Raw genomic sequence first — 19283 nt, forward strand, 5'->3', positions numbered from 1 at the left:
ATCATAATTGTCATCTGTATCCTTTAAATACTCTCAGCACACTTCTTCAGATCTTTTCTTGTTATCCCAAGTTTCTGTTTTCTGGTCTGCAGTCTCTAACCTAAAGGTAAGTTAAGAAAATAGGAGTCTAAACCAAAAGATTGTAAATAGTTTATGCACAGGCAGTTCCTCTGTGGGGGAAAAAATATGGTGATGTGTGTTGGCGCCATTAGCATTGTGCTGCAGTAATGTCATGGATCATGTGACATGCACATCATATTTAGCAACCATTTGGGTTTTAGGGACCAAACACACAAACGTTTATTTATATAGCACGTTTTCATACAGGCAAGTGGCTGTTTATAGTAATAACAGATACATTCAAAAAGAAAACAAAAAAGCTAAATAGCAGTTGGTTATGTAAGACTGTAACCATGAAATAGTAATATCCAGCTCAAACAAATATTTTGTTCAGGTGGCCAGGAAAGAGAATAAAACAAAACTTCCAGCTCCTGATTATGCCACTGAAAGTAAACCTCAAGGGTTTCTAAGACCAAAAACACCACTTAGCCTCATCTGAGCCTTCTAACCAACATCAGTGTGTCTGTGATGTTTAGCTACAGTGCAATAATCTGAGAGCTGCCTTGTGCAGATATTATTCATTGATTCTTCTCAAGCTACTTCTACACTACTACAGTATGCTTTCTTTTAAACATGCAGGAGTCCATCTTCAGTTGTACCTTGCCCCCCACCAAACCTGAGCTTTTAACCTCTGAAAACGGATACTTTTGAAAATGCTCTCCACAGCCTTACATGGATGGGTGAAAACAGAGCTTTGAAAACTCAGACTTTGTCACGCTCTGATTGGTTTGTTGTTAAGAAGTGGCCCTTCTCTGATTGGATCGTGCTTGTTATATTTTCTCAGCTGATTTGCTCACCTTATTCTCGTGTGTTACTCTCACTGACAATTCCACCTCATCTTCACTTTGGGCAAAACAATGTATTTATTTATTTTTTTGTTTTGCATTTTTCATGGCTGTTCTCTGTGTGTAAAGCCATCCATCCATTATCCAACCTGCTATATCCTAACACAGGGTCATGGGGGTCTGCTGGAGTCAATCCTAGCCAACACAGGCGCCAGCCCACCACAGGGCACACACCAAGCTCACACTAAGGACAATTTAGGATCGCCAATACACATAACCTGCATGTCTTTGGACTGTGGGAGGAAACCGAGCTCTGTGTGTAAATGCCAGTTGCAAATGAATGTTTATTGTGTGGATCAGATAATTTAAAACGTCAAGGTCAGCTGCAGCTATTAAATCTGTAAGCATAACTGTGGCAATTCAGTTTATTTTTAAATATAATCTGGTGTAGAGAGAGAACTTTATTTTGTCCCGAGATGGAATTTGGCTTTTACAGAAGCTCTTTAAATAAATAAATACATAAATGGGTTGGTAGGTAAGTAAGTAAATAAATATTCACACACTGTGGTCTGAAGACACAGCAAAATGACTTTAAAGCAAGAAAATTCGAACAAGGTAACATTTCTGACTTGGCAGTCACAGTCCCAGTGATTCATTATGCAGGTGTATTGCTGTTGGTATAAAAGAGCCCCAGTAGAGTTTCTTGACGCACTTCTGCTAAACAATTTGTTGGCTGAATGTCCTCAGTGTTTGTGTATCACAGAGAGGATGTGCAGCATTGTTCATAATGGCACTCAGTTTTGAATTCTCTCCTTCACTACAACTTTCAGGGCGTCCTGAGTGCTTCTCATAACTAAGTCTTCCCTTTTAGTTTGATTCGTAAGCCTCTCTTGAAGTGATGTTACCAACACTGGCCATCAGAGTTGTAGACAATGTCACTACTCACATTAAAGGAGCACAGTCTCCTAAGGAAGAGAAGTTTGCTCTGCCATTTCTTCTATTGTGTGCCAAGATCAGACCAACCATTCGTAAATGTGGACTCCATGTATTTGTAGGAGTGGACCACCTCTTTATCCACTCTCTGAAAAGTAACTGACCATAAAAGCTTGTTAGTGTGGTGAAAGTCAATAGCCAGTTCCTTAGTTTTGCTGATGTGAAGTTGCAGACAATTCTCTTTACACCAAGAAACAAAATTCTCCACCTGACTTCTCTCCACTACCTCATCCCCTTTGTCAATACACCCCATAAGTGCAGAATCATCTGAGAATCTCCACAAGTGACTTGACCTGCTGTTATATTTCTAGTCAGAGGTGTACAGAGTGAAAACAGAAGGAGATGAGCCTGTTCCTTGTGGTGCTCCAGTGTTGCTCACATCTGTGTCAGAAACAGTCCTTGAGCCGCACAAACTGTGGTCTGCCTGACAGAGAGTCCATTATCCAGGACACCACGGGCTTATCCATCTGCACATCTCTGAGTTTACACCTTAACAGGGATGGCTGGATGATATTGAAGGCGATGGAGAAATCAAAAACAGAATCCTCACAGGGCTGCCAGCTTTGTCCAGGTGACAATAGGCCTTGTTGAGCCAGAAGATAATTGTATCCTCAACTCAGATCTTGTTCTGAAAGGTAAACAGCAGTGGGTCCAGGTGGTCTTCTACATAAGAACTCTTTTTTATATATTAATTTTATTGTAATCATTCCATACAAATCGATTAATTTTACAAAAATAGGATTGGGAACAAGTCAACCTCCACCCCTGAGAAAGAGAGCATGGCCAATGGGGTAAAACGTAAGCTTGTAAACATACCTAAATTGATGACTTTGATAGGCCAATAGAGATGAATGGAGAAGAAAAGAAATGAGGAGAAATTACTTTCTCGGTGCTTTAAAAGCTTATTCTAAAATATTACTGATTAGATCCTGCCAGGTTTTGAAAAAGTTCTGTGCAGATCCTCTAACTGAGTATTTGATTTTTCCAATTTCAAATAGTATAACACATCGGTTTCCCACTGACTTAAAAGAGGAGAGTTTGGATTCTTCCAGTTTATCAGAATAAGTCTGCGTGCCAAAAGTGTAGTGAATGCAATCACAGTTTGTCCTTCTCCACTTTAAACCCATCTGGAAGAACACCAAACACAGCTGTTAATGGGTTAGGAGGGATTGTGAGTCCAAGGCTGTCTGAAAGGCATTTAAAAAGTTTTGGTCCAGAATGATGTTAATTTGGTGCAGGCCCAAAACATGTGACCCAGTGAGGCTGGGACTTGATTGCAGTGTTCGCAGGTTGGATCTTGCCCTGGAAACATTTTGGAGAGTTTTAGACGAGACAGATGTGCTCGATATATAATTTTGAGTTGAATAATTGTATGCTTTGCGCATATGGAGCTCGAGTGAATTCTCTGCATTGCTATTTTCCACTCCTTTTCTGATATATTGATTAAGAGATCTTTTTCCCAGTGTCCTCTTGGATTTTGAAAGGGAGGGACTGTAAAATAATTTATATATTGCAGAGATGGTGTCTGAGTCCTTGAAATTGAGCAATATTTTTTCAGCATGGAGGGTGCAAGATGAGGAAAATCAGGCAGGTTCTGTTTAACAAAGTTCCTAATTTGAAGATAGTGAAAGAAATGTGTAGCTGGAAAGTTAAATTTGGAATGTAATTGTTCATAGGATGCAAAGATGTTGTCTATATAAAGATCTCTAAGCAATTTAATCCCAAATTTTTCCAGATATTAAAAACTGCATATGTTTTGAGGGTTGAAAGAGGTGGTTCTTGTGCAGAGGTGCCACAGATAATAGATTCTCCATCTTAAAATGCTTTCTACATTGGTTCCATATTCTGAGTGAGTGAAGCACAATTGGGTTATTAGTATATTGGCAATAACTTGCATTTATTGGGGCACAGAGCAGGGAATATAAAGAAGTACTGCAGGATTTTACTTCTATTGCAGACCAAGCCTGTGTATGTTCATCTATTTGTGTCCAGGTTTTTATAGCTTGTATGTTTGCTGCCCAGTAATAAAACTGAAAGTTAGGTAGAGCCATGCCACCTTCTGCCTTAGGTCTTTGTAGGGTCGCTCTTTGGATATGTGGATGTTTTGAGTTCCAAATAAATGAGGTTATGGTTGAATCTAATTGCTTAAAAATGATTTATTGATGTATATTGGAATGTTTTGAAATAAAAGAGAGCTTAGGAAGGATATTCATCTTAACAGTGTTAATTCTTCCAGCTAGAGTGAGATGAAGGGTCTATGCAAGTCTTGCTTAATTTTTTCCATGCAAACAGCAAATTTTGTTGATAAAGAGCTTTATGTTTACTTGTGATGTTTACCCCTAGGTATTTAAACTGTTCTGCAATGATAAAAGGTAGGGTATCTAATCTAATTATATGCTTGAGAATTCACTGGAAAGAGTACACTTTTATTCAGATTAATTCTGAGACCAGAGATCTTTTGAAATTCTGTGTGCTGTTAAGACTGCAGGCACAGTTTTTGGGTCTGATATATACAGTACCATATCATCTGCATATAGAGAAATTTTCTGTTCCAGTCCTTCTCTGATAATCCCCTTTCTCTGATCAGTATTTCGACAGTATATTGCCAGTGGTTCAATGGCGATTGTAAACAGCAGCGGTGACAAGGGCATCCTTGTCTGGTACCACGTTCTAGTTTAAAGTAGTCTGAACAAATGTTGTTAATACAAACTGAAGCTTCTGGATTGATATACAGTAGTTTGATCCATGCACAAATGTTCAGGCCAAACACAAATTTTTCTAATGTAGTGAAAAGGTAGTTCAATTCAATCATGTTGAATGCTTTTTCTGCATCCAATGATAATAGTATTTCTGGGGTGTTTGACTGTTGGTGAGTATATTACATTACATAAGAACTCTTATAGTCCAGGGCCAGCCTCTCAAAGGTGTTCATGCTGTGAGATGTGAGTGCCACTGGCCTGTAGTCTTTAGGTAAAGAGGCCTGTCGTCTATGGAACAGGAGCGATGCATTATGGTTTCCACAGCAGTGGTACTTTCTGAAGCCTCAGGGACAGACTGAACAGGTGCGTGGGAGCATTTAGGTTTATGGGTGGGCGATTACCATAACATTTATAACTGGCCATTAATGTAATTGATATTGTAATTAGACATGTAGAGACAGACATGTATTTAGTGTTGCCAGCTGCACATACAGTATAAATGTGGTACACTAGAACCTAAATTTGAGTTTTCAGAACAACCACTTAAAAATTGTTAATGTTAAAGTGTCAAATGCTGGATTAGTCGATTTTATAGACAGTTAATTGTGCAACTCAATATAGACTGAGAAAACAAGGGTCCTTGTGGCACACCATACATAGAACTCTGATACTTTAGCAGCACAAGGACAAAGAATTTATCTCCTGCTATATGGAAGTGAAACCAACACAAGTCACGGTGAGAGGGCTCAGCCACTGGCTAACGTGCTTAATAAGAATGTTGTGATCAGTCAGTCATTTCCCAACCTGCTATATCCTAACACAGGGTCACAGGAGTCAATCCCAGCCAGCACAGGGCGCAAGGCAGGAACAAACCCGGTAGGGCGCCAGCCCACTGTAGGGCACACAACTTAGGACCACCAATGCACCTAACCTGCATGTCTTTGGACTGCGGAGGAAACCCACACAGACACGGGAGAACAAGCAAACTCCTGCAGGGAGGACCTGGGAAGTGAACCTGGGTCTCCTAACTGTGAGGCAGCAGTGCTACCACCGTGCGCCCATGCTGTGATCAGTCGTCTCAAATGCTGCACTCACATCCTAAAGAACAACAACTGATCTCTCATTTACTGTACATCAGCACTGAGCCTTAAGTTAGCAACTGCTTTAACCAAATATGTCACTGTAATGTGATACGGTTTAAAATCGGCCTGAAACTTATCCAGAAGATATTACTATATATCTGTTGAAAAGCTGTTTTTAGGTTGTTACCACGAAAAAGGCACATTGGAGGTGGCTCTAAAATGATCTAAGACAACATTGTTAACATTTATTTTCTTAAGAAGTTGTTTAACTACTTCAGTTCATAAGAATTATGGAAAAATTTCAGAGTTTAATGAACAATTAGCAATGTCAAGTACAATGTCAATGCCGAGAAGAGACTTCTTTTTAAAAGGGAAAAGGCCGAATGGACAGGATAAGGATACACACACACACAGTGTTAACTGTGGAATTATTTTACGACCATCAATTAGGCTTATTTTAGTAAAACCGTTTATTTCACTTAGCTTTTCGCTTAGCATCCATTTCTTTGAATGTGCCGAGTTAATTTGGTGGTCAATAATTGAGAAAATGAGAGATGTGTAACCCTGCGTAGCGTATTGATGTGTGCTCAGATTGGTGATGCCAGTTGTCTCCGTCCCCCTCTTTTCATATTACGTACTTCCCAAAACAAATTCCAGAGCATCGACTTACCTCCTGGACTCCAGCTATGCCATATTCATCAAAGAGACCTCATTCTGAAGCCTCTACTCCACTGAAGACGTCGCTGTATTTGAATGGCAAGACACCAGAGCAAGCCAGTGCGACAGCTAAAGTAAAGGCACTGCTCGCTAACATACAGCAAGTCAGACAGACAGCAGGCGTTACGGCCACATGCGACTCCCTCCAGAAGTTCCAGCCATCCAAAGTGAATTACAAGAAGCCCCGAAGACTAAAAGAAATGCTTGCAAGACCTTCGCTCCTTACTGGAAACTATAAAGCTTTATAATGGATGGATGAAATCACAGGAGCTCCCAGGTAAATCTTTGAACACTAAACTCTTTGAGGTGAATTGCAAATCCAGTGTTTGCATCTTCAGTTTGTTGAATACACAATTGCCTTTGGATTTTTAAAAGGTTCGGCCCTGTGTTCCTCCTGTCACCGTGTTGTTTCGATCCTCTTGTGGAGCGATGTCATAAGGTGGTGCTTTCACGCCGCAGTAATCAAAGACATTTCAGAAACTCTGGGACTTTTGTAGCATTCCCACTGCAGCAGCTTGAATCAGTTATAGCTCCTGGTTCTTTATTTTTTATTTTTTAGCTCCTATTAAAGGATATGTCATTTTGTTAAACCAGACATTGTCTTAGGTGGAGCTCAGGTGATGAATTGTGCTGACCGGTCGCCCATAAGCACTTGTGCCATCTTCTAAATCTGTTTGTAGTTTGGACTTTTGAGAGTTATCAGTGAGGTTACATTTGACATTTATTTTTCATTAATCTACATTCAATAACCCATATTGACAAAGTGAAAACATATTTTCAGGAAGGTTTGCAAATTTATAAAAATAAAAACAACTGAAATCTCTTTTCTGTATATTTGCAAATTTATAAAAAAAAATTCTCTTCTGTATAGGTATTCAGCCCCTTATTTCAGAATTTTTCTGAAGGGTCCGTGCACTCTTTGGTATTTGAAATTTCATTTTAGAAGTAAAATGAAAATGAAAGGAAATTTCAGATTTTGATTTTTGATTAACGAATAAAATGAGGGAAAATAAGGTATTTTTAATTCGATTGTAACAAATAACGGTCATAAACTTAAAATTACACATACTTTTCGGATTTATTTGTGATTTAAATAATGAAAGTGTAATAGCTTAAAAACAACAGAACAGACGCATTTTCGTTGTCTGAAACTGGAAGTACTTCTTCTGTGCGATTTTTGACGACCGCGAACAGTCCTCCTCACAACACATCGATCGACGGCCTTGAAGCTACACTGGCATCAGCAGAGGATGAACCATTACGGTCCATGTACTTTTGGTATTTGAAATTTCATCTTAGAAGCAAAACGAAAAACGAAAATGAAAGGAATTTTCAGATTTAGATTTTGATTAAAGAATAAAATGAGGGAAAATAAGGTATTTTTAATTCTGTGGTAACAAATAGCAATCATAAATTTAAAATTACATATACTTTTCTGGATTTATTTGTGATTCAAATAATGATAGTGTAATAGCTCAAAAACAACAAAACAGACACATTATCGTTGTTTGAAACCGCCTGTCACTCATTTACTGTTCTAGAAGCAAAAGCGAAAAAGCGAAAATGAAAGGATTTTTCAGATTTTGATTAAAGAATAAATGAGGGGAAAATAAGGTATTTTTAATTCTATGGCAACAAATAGCAGTCATAAACTTAAAATTACACCTACTTTTCTGGATTTATTTGTGATTCAAATAATGAAAGTGTTATAGCTCAAAAACAAAAAAAGACGCATTTTCGTTGTTTGAAACCAGAGGCATTTCTTCTTCTCGCGATTTCTGGCGACACGTCGAACAATCCTCCTCACAACACATCGATTGGACGGCCTTGAAGTTACACTGCATGGCATCAGCAGAGGATGGACCATCACGTTGTTTTGAACAGTAAAGAGTGACAGTCGGGAAAGACATGACTGCAGAAAACTGAGTCGCATCTTTCCGTAAAAATACAAGCTTTGCAAACATTGCTTCATTGATGTTGCAGTTGTTTCATTAACGTTATTGTTGTTCCTTACTGTGAAACGGCTAACATTTGGTGATTTCATTTACTAACACTAAGTCTGGCAATTTTAGAGTGTTAATATTTTGAATGACTGCTCATTGACAAATGTAACACATGTTAAGAAAACTTTCTGTAAATCACGTTGCTTTCCTATCGTGTTACACTTGTGTGCATTGTTAGTACTCAAACGTTTACTATCGATAGCATTATAAAATGGCCAGACTTAGTGTTAGATAATGAAATCACCAAATGTTAGCTGTTTCACAGTAAATAACAACAATGACGTTCATAAAAGAACTGCTACATCAATTAAGCAAAGTTTGCAAAGCTTGCATTTTTTTACCGGAAAGATGCGACTCAGTTTTTCTGCAGTCATGTCTTCGCCCGGACTGTCACTCTTTACTGTTCAAAACAACGTGGATGGTCCATCCTCTGCAGTGTAACTTCAAGGCCTTCGGTCGATGTGTTGTGAGGAGGATTAACACAGGGTCACAGAGGCAATGCTCAAGGCCGGTGTAACTTCAAGGCCTTCGTCGATGTGTTGTGAGGGAGGAACCGCGCGTCATCAAAATCGCGCCAGGAAAAACCTCCTGATCTCTCATTTACTGTACATCAGCACTGGCCTTAAGTTAGCAACTGCTTTAACCAAATATGTCACTGTAATGTAATACGGTTTCAAATCGCCTGAAACTTATCCAGAAGATATTACTATTTAGCTGTTGAAAAGCTGTTTTTTAGGTTGTTACCACGAAAAGGCAAATTGAGGTGGCTCTAAAATGATCTAAGACAACATTGTTAACATTTATTTTCTTAAGAAGTTGTTTAACTACTTCAGTTCATAAGAAGGAAAAACCTCTGATTTCAAACAGCAATCGTCAAGGACAATGTCAATGCCGAGAAGAGACTTCTTTTAAAAGGAAAAAGCCGAATGGACAGGATAAGGATAACACACACACAGTGTTAACTGTGGAATTATTTTACACCATCAATTAGGCTTATTTTAGTAAAACCGCTTATTTCACGTAGTTTTAGCTTAGCATCCATTTCTTTGAATGTGCCGGTTAATTTGGTGGTCAATAATTGAGAAAATGAGAGATGTGTAACCCTGCGTAGCGTATCGATGTGTTGAGAGGAGGATTGTTCGCACGCCTCAAAAATCACGTACTTCCCAAAACAAATTACAGAGCATCACTTACCTCCTGACCCAGCTATGCCATATTCATCAAAGTGACCTTATTCCTGAAGCCTCTGCTCCACTGAAGAAGTCGCTGTATTTGAATGGCAAGACACCAGAGCAAGTCAGTCGACAGTAGAAAGGCACTGCTCGCTAACATACAGCAAGTCAGACAGACAGCAGACGCATCGCCACATGCGACTCCCTCCAGAAGTTCGCACGCCTCCAAAAATCACGCAGAAGAAGAAATGCCTGATAGACCTTCGCTCCTTACTGGAAACTATAAAGCTTTATAATGGATGGATGAAATCATCGGAGCTCCCAGGTAAATCTTTGAACACTAAACTCTTTGAGGTGAATTGCAAATCCAGTGTTTGCATCTTCACTTTGTTGAATACACAATTGCCTTTGGATTTTATAAGGTTCGCCCTTTGGTCCTCCTGTCACCGGTTATTTCGATCCTTTTGATTTTGATTTTGATTAAAGAATAAAATGAGGAAATAGGAATTTTTATTTTATGGTAACAAATAGTGGTCATAAACTTAAATTACACATACTTTTCTGGATTTATTTCTGATTTAAATAATAAAGTGTAGCTCAAAACAACACAACAGACGCATTTTCGTTGTGGTTTCAAACAACAACTAAATGCGTTTTTTGTTTTTGAGCTATAACGCTTTCATTATTTGAATCACAAATAAATCCAGAAAAGTAGGTGTAATTTTAAATTTATGACTGCTATTTGTTACCACAGAATTAAAAATACCTTATTTTCCCTCATTTTATTCTTTAATCAAAATCTGAAAAATCCTTTCATTTTCGCTTTTTTTTTGCTTCTAAAATTAAATTTCAAATACCAAAAGTACACGGACCCTGAAGCCCCTGTGGCAGCAATTACAGCTTTAAGTCGTCCTGGGGTAAGGCTACACAAGCTTTGCACACCTGGATTGGGGCAGTTTATCTCATTGTTCCTGGCGGATCCCTCGAGCTCTGTTAGACTGGACGAGAAGCGCCTGTAACCTGCCATCTTCAGGGGCCTTGTGTATAAATGGTGCATAAACACAAAAGTTTGCATACACCCATTTCTGCGCTCACATCGAGCTGTATAAAAACCAAACTTGGCTTAACACAACACACATTTTCATAGCAGCCTCACACCGCATTCAGACTTTTCTTTTCAGCTTTGTAAACGGTGGCACCCAGCGCCATAGCAGTGCTACAGTTTGTGTGTCATTTACTTTTCTTTTTCACGCTTGCATCCATGACCCAGGCTGTAATAAATAAACCGAAAATGAAATGCCTATCATTTACAAATTTAAAGCACTTGATTGTAATCAACCTGTAACAATATAATGATGCATGGAATGGCCAATCTATTTCAACCACCATGGATGCTTTAGTGTTGTTAGAAGACATTGCAAATTGAGGAATTAGAAGAGGGCGATATTTAGAGATGAAGATGATGATGACTGGCTTCTAAGTCGATTTCGATTTCCAAGAACCATCCTCTTAGAGCTGTGTGCCGTTAGAATATTAGGATGTATACTTGATATCATTTTTATGATGAAATGCATCAAAGTATATACAGTAATGCTACATTTTACAGATAAATTAACTTCATTTAAATAACGATTCGGCTAATAATTAAAAGATGGGGCACAGTGGTGCGATGGAGCGCTGCCTTGCAATACGGGGGTAAGGGGTTTGTAGATAGATAGATAGATAGATAGAGGACACCTCCGTACGGTGTGACAGGTGTATTGCCCCAGTCAAACTCCCCACCTGTCACTGTCCCTGAGCGGTCGCGCCTCACCGGGCGAGTGATAAACGTATGTTTTCCTGCTGGGTTTCCTTTACGCACTTCGGTTTCTTCCAAAGGCACACTGGTTAGGGATTTAGTGATGCTAAAGTGACGCTACAAGTGTATGTGTGTGCTCATATTCGCCTCATCCTGGGATTGTTACTGCCTCTCTCAATGCTTGCTGGGACTGGCGTAACCCTGGATGGATGGAATAATTAAAACTCTAATGAAGATTCTTCCAGCTTACTGCTGGTTTTACACTTATTACAGATGCTTCTTGTGTGGCAATTGGTTACGTGGAGGAAGAAAATGGAAGGACAGAAATTGGGGGTTCGTATGTTTGACAGAACTGCTGCAAAATTCCAAGAATACCTTGCCATAATATCTCTATAAAGTGATTGCAAAAGCAGCTGTACGTTCAATGCAGAGAACATTTATATCAGTTGCTTTGCAACATGTACATAATTTCAAGACGTGGCTCAATAATCAGTATCAGTTTTGTCGTGAACAATGGACTATTCGGGAAGTTTTAAGGCTTTTTTTTTATCACTTGTGGACCCTGGTAGCTAGCCTCTAGTCTCAGTGTAAGCTGCAAGAATTTATTCTTAAAATTAATTAACACATTTTTATGTGAAAAGTGATATTTACCATAATTGTGAAGAAATAACTTTGACCTGAAAAATGCCAAACATTTCCTTAAGGAACCCTCAAGTAATGTTCTTATCTTTCTTCTCTTCCATTATGGCTTAGCATCTTTGGTCCTTTGTTAGTTAAACTACATTTTGTTTATTGATTTTATGTTTCCTGAGTTCTACTGTACTGGGTGTTGCTGGCAAGAAAAGGTAGCAATAGACATGGGAGGTGGTGGTAATGGTGCATGCCGTCATGCCTGGGCAGACGGGCTCTGTGGTGGTTCTGTCTTGTACAGATGTGCCAACCTGCATCTGTGCCAAGAAAGCCAGGGCCAAGTCTGATCTTCTCATAGAAGCTATAAGGCTGAGGACGAGGCACCAGTTGTGTCAAACCACATGGAGATGGAGCCGTGCTGGCCGCCTTGCTGTCGGTGAGCGACACAACAAGAGCACTTCACAATGTTCTTTACTTTATTAGTTTATTACTGCATATTTAAATACACATGTGTTTCAGTCCGACCTCAGACCAGGACCTCCTCAGGGTTGGGTCCTGCCATGAGCTCTGTGATGCCGGATGGGCTCATGTGCTCCGCTACCCATATCTTACTTTAAGGAGGTTTAGGAAGTCCATTAACTTTTATATCAGGTATGTTTTATATTGTAAGTGTCTTTGTTTTTCATATTTGTAAATATGTCAACATATTAAATTAAATTTGTATGTGGTATGATTTCCAAAACACTATGGAAGCCTTCACAGTACATCGGTGAACTTAAAATGACTAAGTGATCCAGCATGGCAATTTGGCCGCCACGGTTTGCTGTATCTTTGTTGATTCACTGCCTTTCTAGTCATTTTTGTTTCCGCATTTTGCTGAAATGAATACAACAGTTATATTTAAACTGGTAGCAAAGATAATTTTTATTACTTTTGTAAAGCATACTTCATACCATATTAGAAAGACTCAAAACAGAACTTAATTTCAGGGATTTTTATATTCTCATTTCCTTCATCTCTTGAACTTATTGAAGTCTTCCAGTGCAGAAATCCTTCCTCCATGGTGCCTTTTTACCCCCATCCTACTATATTAAGAAAATGGCTATTAGTTTGGGAAAAAAACAATAAAATTCAGGCATAACAATATTTTTGAAAATGGTAAATAATTATTACTGTTTCTTTTGGAGTATATCCAGAGTCCTCCATAATGTTTGAGACAAAGACATATTTTTCATTCTGTTCCACAGTTTAGAATTGCAAATCAAATAACTCAGACGTGAATAAAGTGCACATTGCGGACTTTCAGTTAAGGGGATTTGCATACATTTTGGTCACACAACACTTTTTCTACATGGTCCCCCCATTTTAGGACATTATAATGTTTGGGACGTTGCAATGACAGGTCTGTTAAAGCTGTCATATTTAGTACTTTGTCGCATATCCCTGAGGAGGTGCTGAGGATCTTCTCTGGTGAAGCTTGTCAGCCTCTCGTGCAGCCATCTTCAGCTCCAACTAGTTTCAAAAGGCTTGTCCCCTTAGGTTTTCTCTTCAGCATATAGAAGTTGGATTTAATGCGAGTGACTGGCCGTTCAAGAATTTTCCATTTTTTAGCTCTAATAAACATCTCTGTTGCCTTAGCAGTATGTTTGAGATCCTTATCTTGTTGTAGGATGAAGCACCGTCCAATGAGTTTGGAGGCATTTACTGATACCTGAGCAGATGAGATGTTTTTCCATTGTATGACTGCCGTCAGCAGTTCCATCATCAATAAGGAGAAGTGTGCCAGTACCTGTGGCAGCCATACATGTCCAAGCCATAACACCCTCCACCACCATGTTGAACAGATAAGGTGGTCTGCTTTGGATCTTCAGCAGTTCCTTCTCATGTCTTCACTTTGGTGTTGCCATCACTCTGCTGCAGGCTTATCTTTGTCTCTTCTGTCTACAAGACCTTCATTCAGAATTCTGCAGGCTCTTTTAAGTTCTTTTACACAAACTGCAATCTGCTCATCTTGTTTTTGACACTGTGGAAGATGAATGTTCTCTTCGTTCCCTTGTACTAATTCATGTCTAAGCAGTCAGCTTGTAGAAGCCTGCTTTGTTTTAGCAAACAGAAAAATGTTTGTGCAAAGGACTCAAGGTCTGAGCATTCCACACATGATTATCACGTTTTCCCTTAGCTTACATTTGAGCGGCATAACAAAGGGGCCAAGAAATCAAATTGTACAAGGGGCGTTAAAAGGGCTAAAGGTTTGTGTATAATAAATGTGTTGACTGTTACATTTTATAATGATATTAAATCACGCATTCTAGGGGTATAAAACTGGACCCCACCCAACAGACGGGGTTCAGAAGAGCCCTGACGCTGTCATGTATATTTGATTGTCTGCTTTTCTGAAACTCTTCTCACCGTGACTCTGAAAATAAAGCTGCTTTATAACCGCACCTGCTGTCGGGTCTGTGTTTTCGCCCACAGTTTTGGCGCCAACGTGGGGCAGAGACGCGGACGGCTCCTCGTCAGGATCGTCCAGAGGACCGTGGTGGAGCCGATTCCGCCGGATCGGGTCCAGCTTCGTAAATGTAGGATTGGCCTGCCTTGGGCGTTTCCTGCGTGGGGAGTCCCTGACCTCCTCCTAGCCGATCTGAGGCCGACTTGATGGGCATTTCCATGCAGGTGGATGGAGTCACGTGAGTAGATCGGGGATTCCTGTTAGTTTGACTGGTGTGCTGGAAGTAATATGAATATAGAAGGAAAAGGAATAAAAGCATATGCAAAATAAAGAATAAGAAAGCATACTGTATGGAAAATACATAGGAGGGTTCTAGGGGCTCACGGAAAGTGGCTTTCGGACCCTACGGAAAACGGCACAGAGTGAATGTTAGCTAGTCATCCCTGTGGAAAGGATTAGAAAAGGCAGTGGCACGCTCCTATAATAATTTGAGGAAATCCTTCCACTATTCTTTCTACTATACCCCGTCCGCCTGTTATTTCTCTGTTATTGACCTTGCTAACGCTTATTGTTGTATTCCTTTGCACCGACTCTCAATTCTGGGAAGAGCCCTGACGCTGTCATGTATATTTGATTGTCTGCTTTTCTGAAACTCTTCTCACCGTGACTCTGAAAATAAAGCTGCTTTATAACCGCACCTGCTGTCGGGTCTGTGTTTTCGTCCACAACGCTAACTAGTGGTCTGTATCTTTCAGTGTGCCCTCTGTATTTCTGTTCATGACGTCTTCTGCAGATAGTCCTCTCTTACACACACTCACATCTGCCTCTGGAAGTCTGTTTCTGTCACATTATCATTTGGGGCTTCTTCTGTCCCATAGTGAGGATTCTTCTGTCATCAGCAGTGGAGGTCTTCCTTGGCCTACCAGTCCCTTCGTGATTACTGACCTCACCTTTGCATTCTTCCTTCTTAATATTTCAGAAAGTTGATTTAGGTGACCCTAAGATTTTATTGATGCATCCAATTTTATTCTTGTTTTTCAGCCTCATAATGGCTTCTTTGTACTTTCATTGGTTCAGCTCTTGTCCTCATGTTGATCAATGACAACTACTGACTCCAAAGGGTAGAAGCAAGCCGAGGTATCTTATGAAGCAATGATGCCCACCTGAGGAATCACAAACACCTGTGACGCCAATTGTCCCAAAGATTATGGTGCCCTGAAGTGGGGGTCCAATGTACAGTATAAAAAGTGTCATTTCTACATGGCGTGACTGAAATGTGCACTTTAATCACATCTGAATTGTGTGATTTGTAATTTTAAACTATGGAGCATAAGAGTAAATCAAGGAAAAATGTGTCTTTGTCCCAAACATTATAGAGGCCACCGTATGGGGTTATAATAGACCAACTGATACTGGCTTTATGCAAGAACATTCACCACAGATCAGTATTGTTTCAAATAAAGCTACTGTTTCAAAAATAAAGTCTAAGCCACAGATTTCAAGATTTTCTATGAAGGTTTTAAGAACTTCCCACATTTAAAGAACTAACACCCCTTTATTCTCTTCAACAGATTTACCAGGATCATCTTCAAAACTGAACATATGTGAAACTAACTGCCTTTGAAAGATTTTATGAAATTTCTGAGCACAATCTTTCATGAACAAACGAGCCTTCTAAAAATTGGAAGCTAAAGTTAAATGTTGAGATAAGAAAAGTATTTGGTTTTGCTGAGATTGGAGGGTCAGAAAAGAAAAAGGGCAAAGAATTGACAATTTACAGATAAAGCCTGCATCTTGAGCCGTATCTTCTTGGTCAAGGAACCTTCCCTACACTGGGTTGTTGTTAATGAAATCGGGTGGACATTTGGGCAAGAAAGACAATTTAAGAAAGTAAGGATGAAAAAATAAAAAGGGAACGTTAAAAAAAGTCAGACATTTACATGAATAGTTGAATCATTTACTTACCTTGGCATGTTGGAAAAGCTCGATCCCATTGTCCTTTTCTGCAATATGAATAATGATAGTAACCATAAAGTCTAAAACCATTATTACAGTTAAAATGGACATATTCTTCATGAAATTCTGATTTGTTCGAGTCAACGTTCCCATTAGGGATACTTGGCCTTGCACATACTGGATAATCTGAGTGAAGAAAAAATACGATTAAGTCTTGTTAAAAACTGCAATTCTGTCTTGTGAGCTTGGGCAGTGTTCTTCTGGTTTTAAGGCATTTTTAGTGGAAGTTTTTATTTAGTTTTTCATGTTATATATTGTTTAAATTTAACTTTAACTTTTCACCATTTTTGTTCACATTTTATTAGTTTGGTTTTACTTCAGAAAAGTCCACATGTACATTTTTTTGCAAATCTAAAAACACATTTCTCTTAATAGTTGTCAAATTATTTATCATTCATGTTGTTACCTGTCAACTTAACTCCTGAAACATACGATGTGACAATGTGTGACAGAGCTCAGTTTTCTCCTGAAAATGTGACACTCCACAGCTTCCAGTGTAACCAGAAACAAAATGCAAGCGTCCCATGACTAGAGCGCTCTGCCGTCATTGGCTACTTTACCCCACCATACAATTAAGCGTCTTTTCCAGTTTCCCAAACTTGAGCTGCTAAGGAGTTGGCAAGGTAGGATCCAGCAGGAGTCAAATGTGTAACAAAAAGAAATTTCTCAGTCCAGTAAAGTTTGTTTTAAAAAGGTTGAAGTAAAAACTCAAAGCAAAAATACAGAAATAAGTTATTAAAGACAAAAAGGAAAAATGTTTCATTTAGAAACTTAGCTTTTCTTGTTAAATTTCAGTTACTTTCTATACTTAAAGGTTGTGTTATTTCTCTGTGGCAAACTGACATATATTTTACTTATTCAGTACATTCTGTACATATGGAATGTTCGACACGATTCGATACGTTTTGTAAACTGTTTGCCCTCCATGCCTTACTAACTGCAAGGCAGATCATAAACTAGGACTGCTCTGTAGTCAAGAGGGACAAGAAATAATTAGAATATTCCATCATAGTTTAGCTTGTGGGCAATATAACAGAATCTCAAAAAACTATGCGCTAATATATAGGCAAATCTCTCTATTATAAACAAAGTAGGGCTGTGCAGTCTCTGCAGCACCTGGTGGCACCCATGGAACCCAACTCTCATGGTGCCCTGTGGGAATCAGATTTGCGGTAGCAACACAGGGGGCTGCAAGTATTCCTTTGATTTTTATATTTTTCTTAAACAGATTCATGCTTTCCACAATGTTCTATAAAGTTCACAGGTTAGTGTATTAGCACTTAAATATAAGAAACCAACATACTTACATTGACACTGAGGGACGTTCATCCATTTACCACGCTGACATTGTGTTTTATAGTTTGTGTTCAGTCTGTAGTTTTTCTTGCAGACATATTGAATTTGCTCCATATCCCTAATTGGCCTCACATCTGTCAACACCACAGCATTTTCAACTCGTGGTGGAAAGCCACAATCAACTGGTTCCATGTTTACAATTAAAAAGAAAATGAAAACAAAGCTAATTAGGGCATATCTTTAATAAATGTATTCATTTTATAAATCACAGAAGTTCATCACATATAATGTCAATACAAGCGCTTACATCTCATTTGAAGCCAGCCTGATTTTTAAAGAGCTGTGAACACAACGCCCACTGAGCCCCGCATTTATACTGAGATCTGCAGACTGTTAGGTGAGCCCAGGCTTTATTTTAGCACAAAGACCTTCTTTCCAAATTCTGAAAAAGCTCTGGACCACAACGCATACAGAAATTTGAGATAAATTAAGTTGTGGTGGGTGGGCTAGGATTCTTCCAAAAGAATAATATAATAAAATAGAGTTTCGGATATCACAATATAATGCGATGGCATCATGTCTTCCAGTGCAACTCAATATGTATGGTGATAGAAATACACTTTTTAATAAATGTCCAGACTCACAATACTGAACTAAGAACTTTGCAAGTGGCTCAGATAGAATATCATGAAAGTAACACTGACGGAAAAATCAGCCAGCACTCCGGGCCAGGGGCTCATGTATAGAACTTGCTTACGCTCAGAAACCTGTGCAAGCTATTTGTTATATAGAAGTCAGAATTTAGAAAACACAACGTTGGTGTGAAGATTGGCTTAACATTATGGCAACTTTTGAAAGTCCTGTTCAGAATTTTTTGGGGTTGGCGTGACTCCAACTGGCAGAACAATGAAGTTAACAGAAAATTTCATTTCATTGCGCACTTCAATGGCTCATCAGTCATATTCAGATGTTCTTGGCATAGTTCAGTCACATTCTGTTACCTGACATGTTCTCTCAACACAGCAGTCTTTACCATTCAGTGTTTGTATTTGCCATTTATTGCCTTAATGTGTAAAAAAGGGTGTGCTGTGTGCTGTAAGACGTAACTGGCACTAGCAGCGTTACCATCACACACAGCATGGCCATGAAGTCTGCTGCCCACACTACCGTTTGATAAAGTAAAGGAATCAGGTGTTCAGCCCGGCCACTTTGCTATAACATTCCTCAGACACATTTGAGTATCCCACATTAGCTGTATATTAATTAAATGAAAGTGCTATCTGTTTAAAAAACAAGTTCATTTTGTGATGGTGCCTTTATCACACAATGTGTGCAGACGGTCGCTGTGATAACATTAGGAAAAGCAACACTTCCCTGATTTTGTGGCAAATGGTGGATGTGTGCCAGTGCATAGGGCATGTCGCTCTCTGACCTTGCAGGTATTTAAGTACAATTGAATCACAAAGAGGTACAGAAAATCCCCAAGAGTCCCCCTAACCCAAGTAACTATTTGTATTTTACAA

The 19283-nt window shown here is 39.1% G+C and overlaps 1 long non-coding RNA gene across 1 annotated transcript; it reads right to left on the reverse strand.

The window, feature by feature from the left end:
• Positions 1-12905: 12905 nt before the first annotated feature.
• LOC120514256 lies at positions 12906-16483 on the reverse strand. The gene is made up of 2 exons (XR_005630438.1): positions 16414-16483; positions 12906-13084 (listed from the first exon to the last, which is right to left on the reverse strand). It is a non-coding gene; the product is annotated as an uncharacterized LOC120514256 (long non-coding RNA).
• Positions 16484-19283: the final 2800 nt, after the last annotated feature.

The sequence above is a fragment of the Polypterus senegalus genome, chromosome 14 (assembly GCF_016835505.1).
Source record: "Polypterus senegalus isolate Bchr_013 chromosome 14, ASM1683550v1, whole genome shotgun sequence".
NCBI classification, from domain to species: Eukaryota; Metazoa; Chordata; class Cladistia; order Polypteriformes; family Polypteridae; genus Polypterus; species Polypterus senegalus.